General features: G+C 38.1%; 1 long non-coding RNA gene across 1 annotated transcript; it reads left to right on the top strand.

Moving 5' to 3' along the window:
* The first annotated feature begins 1,627 nt into the window (after positions 1 to 1,627).
* LOC126336197 (uncharacterized) lies at positions 1,628 to 2,364 on the top strand. Its single transcript, XR_007564909.1, has 2 exons — positions 1,628 to 1,839; positions 1,924 to 2,364. It is a non-coding gene; the product is annotated as an uncharacterized LOC126336197 (long non-coding RNA).
* The last annotated feature ends 1,639 nt before the right edge of the window (positions 2,365 to 4,003 follow it).

Genomic DNA, 4,003 nt, shown 5'->3' with positions numbered 1-4,003 from the left:
AGTTTAGGTTCTGGAGAAGAATGGAGCACGCAAGCCGAGACTGATTTTATTACTTATCTTATATGTTAAGGAAAGGAAAAACTTACATTTATAGCATTTCTAAACTTAGAGAAAAAAAGTTGACCAGAGTGCACTCTTTGAGATTCTGAAGATAGCTGGGGCAAAATAGAGGGAGTGAAAGGCTATTTACGATGTGTACATGGAAGTGAGGCAGGTTTTATCCTATCCCTGATGTTATTCAGCCTGTACATTGAGCAAGCAGTAAAAGAAAGCAAAGGAAAATTTGATGAAGAGCTTAAGGTTCAGGGAGAGTAAATACAAACTTTTATGTTTTTAAAAGACACTATAAATCTGCCAGAGGCAGAAAAGGACTTAAAAAAGTAGTTTGGCGAATTAGACACTATCTTGAAAAGAGAACATAAGATAAACATCAACAATAGCAAAATGGAATGTAGTCGAAATTGAGCAATGATGGGGGAATAAGATTAGGAAATGATATACAGATGAGGTCTGAAGTAGAGAGGACTGAATGTGATAACTAATAACCTTTCTCCTTGTTTGACGAACGTGAACACTAAAAAAGTTATTGTCTATAACCTGCAATATACCTCAGCAAGCTTCTGAGGTACCTGTCTTCACTCACGGCCAATCGTCAAGTCTCTCCCTGAACACGTTCACACCATTTTCGTGTCACATTCGAACCATCCACATGCTACCTTTATCGTACTAGGAGAGTATTACGTCCAATACCACTTCAGGTGTTCCTAACATCTTTCTCAGACATCAGTCTTCCAGAAGAGATTGTTACAAGATTTATTATCATTTTAACTCTCGTCAAAAATATTCATTTTCTGCAGCATTGTTTTACCTTCCAATCCTCCCTCCTCTCCCCCTCCCCCACCCCACCCCACCCCCTCTCCACAACTCAAGTGGATGAGCCCACTCAGATGGATGAGACATGTATTCGTAGGTTTCCTGCCTCTTTTAAATATCTGTAGTCTGGAAAGCCACTTATTCAAATTGTCCTAGGACGTTCTTGAAGCTCTTATAGGTTCTTCATGTGGCTGTCTTCTGGTCACACCCTAACTGCTTGTTTCTCCCTCCTCTAAGTGCCCGCCTCATACGTCATATTCACCATTCTGCCGCCCTTTTTAAGACGAATAAAAAACTGGCTTCCCTGTATCATGATGTCTCTTACATTTATATTAAATTAGTTACCGGACTGCATTTGTTGCTATGTATAAAATGATTACATCAAACGATTCATATCACTGTGATCTTTCGTCTGGAAACATTAGAATAATTACACGCATTGCATTAGCATGGTATTTAATATTATTAGAAGGGCGGTACAGCAAGTTCGCAAAACTATAACGTAAATACACTCAGCTAAACTATTAATGAGAAAGGAGTTGTATCAGCACAATGGAAAGTTGTATACAACCCATTTGGTGTCAATGAAAAATTTAATGTGGTCTGTAAGATTGCATAGTTTCCATGGAAAGAATTTCAAAACAAATTCAATAATTTTCAGTCCTTTTTTGTTTCGAGTACAGTATACGTACTGAGCTCCATTGCTGCTATTGGTAAACATAACAGTTCATTTTCCATTTTAGGATTTCACGACACAGTGGCATTCTTGTATAGCTGTCTGTGGTGGGGTCGAAGTGAGCGACCGATAGCAGACGATGTCGTGAGTAAAATTTCCAGTTTTATAAGATCTTTGAGATATTCTAACACCTTTCATCCAACATGCTCTTCTGATTATTTACAAACAGTGAGATACAGTAGTGCACTAGTGCAGTGGTATTGGATGTGGTGTGAGGGGAAATGTCATCTGTAAGTGAAATGTTACGTGTAGTATATATACCATGTAATTATGTCCTCGCAGTTGACAAGCAAAGTTTCGGTTTTTAATTTCAGGTGTTAAAATGAGCAAATATGCGCAACTAGCAACTGTGGCATCAAACTATGCCCGACGGATGAACAGGTTGAGCAATCGAATTTTTGGCGAAGTCGTAAGGCCCACAAATCAAAAATCTATGAAAGTAGTAAAGTTATTTAGCGAACTGCCGATACAGAAGAATCCAGATATAGTTGACTATTATCCACGACATCCGGAGACACATTTGTTAATGTTGAAACTTAGGGAGTACGGCCTATTCAGGGATGAACATGAAGACTTCAATGATGAAATGAAAAGACTAAGGGAACTTCGTGGCAAAGTGAAACCAAAAAAAGGTGAAGGTAAAAGAGCGTTAAAGAGGAAGTAAGCTGTGTTGGTTCTCACAGTGTAGTAAATATTTGTACACTACAGAAGATGTAAATTTAAATTCATAAATTAAAACAAATTTTGTGTTAGAATTACCTGTTGATATTCTGTTTGACCTGTGTACTTTCAGCAATCTTGCTGGATGTTCCGGCTCTGCCGGTTCTAAGATATGCATATCTCAAGACGACTATTTAACAGAGTCTCTATTTTACATTCAACTTTTCACCACATGCTAATACAGTGTTTGTTGTGAATTACCTTATGCTACATATATATTATATGTCCGCATACTGAGATGGTTGTTTTAGTGTATTGAAGTCGCCACAGCTGTTCTCCCATTTGTTGCTCTTATAAATTATATTTGTTTGTGGTTGCCCAATCTTCCTCTAATTAAACTGCTGGGAAGAGGTGTACTGCTTACAAAATTGGTTGTATTTACATTAGACGTGCTGCAGACTACATTTTAGTTATGTCACAATAGTGTAGGAGTGGTAGGCACATTGAAATGTTTCTGCTGTTAAATATCAAACTGCATAGATACAAGTGCCCTACAATATTTACAGTACTATTAAGTGGCACACATGATTGTAATACAAATGGCTATCAAAGTATCATACACTTGTGATTCAGTGGATCAATGAATGATGAATGAATGAAAGACAGTGACAGTAGGATGCAGATTGAAGGAAACAATGTGTCTTCACAGATATTTTGTGTTGCCACTGTGTAGCATTACCTGATTTTTATTTTGAAGCTGTGTGGTGTGTGAGGATGTGGCAGGGGCATCAGTGAGCGTGGATTGGTTATTTCAGACTCTTTACAGGAAAAATGGTCAATAATGTAATGGAATAAGGGGGCAGAGTGTGGTCATAACTGCCACATTACAGAATAATTTCAAATAAAAATACATTAGAGTATGTATTTCCGTGATGAAAAATGTACTGTCTCAGTTCTGCAAATTATAGCCATTATGGCTACACTTAATTTATAACACCAGTAATATTTATTTATTTTGTTCTGCCACTTTTCCATAATCCTTCAGTCCTTATAGCAGTGCTCCACAAATATCATGTGGACTGTGCAGAACATGTAATAGATATGTAAGGCTGATTAATGAATCTTCTATTGCAACCAAGAAATTAGTAACAGCAAGTATTTTGCCAACAGAAATTGCTTTTCTTGAAGTTGTGTAATTGTTTGTTTTAAACAGACTATCTTATTCATTAGAATTGCCAAATTGGAGGATGGCCTCCCTAGAGAAGCAGTGGAAAAACATGCACTGGCTCCTCCTATTCAGCTCCTGTAACATGTTATTCCCACTATAGTCAGTTTTTGCTATCCAACAATGAAGACTTTTTTTTTTTTTTCTTCAACCTTTGTGCATTAATAATGCAGCACCACATATACATGAGTGTTCCCATCACTATTCATAATGTTGCAGGTGATGTGAATACAGGAAAAATTATTCCCACCAGTGTACATTTACATGAAAGATGTACTGTATATCGACAAGCTACACCTACCCTGCCTCCCCACCCCACCCCGCCCAATACCAAGCAAGGTAGCACAGTGGTTAGCACGCTGGACTCGCATTTGGGAGGCCAATGGTACCATCATAAATTGCTCCAGGCAAGTGGTTCGTTTGAATGGGCAGAGCCAGTTTCCTTCCCCATCCTTGCAACAATCCAGCCTTGTGCTCTGTCTCTAATGACCTCCCTGTTGATAGGAAGT

This window comes from Schistocerca gregaria, chromosome 2, assembly GCF_023897955.1.
Source record: "Schistocerca gregaria isolate iqSchGreg1 chromosome 2, iqSchGreg1.2, whole genome shotgun sequence".
NCBI lineage: Eukaryota > Metazoa > Arthropoda > Insecta > Orthoptera > Acrididae > Schistocerca > Schistocerca gregaria.
The sequence above is the reverse complement of the archived record's forward strand: the minus strand, read 5'-3'. Positions and strand labels throughout refer to the sequence as shown.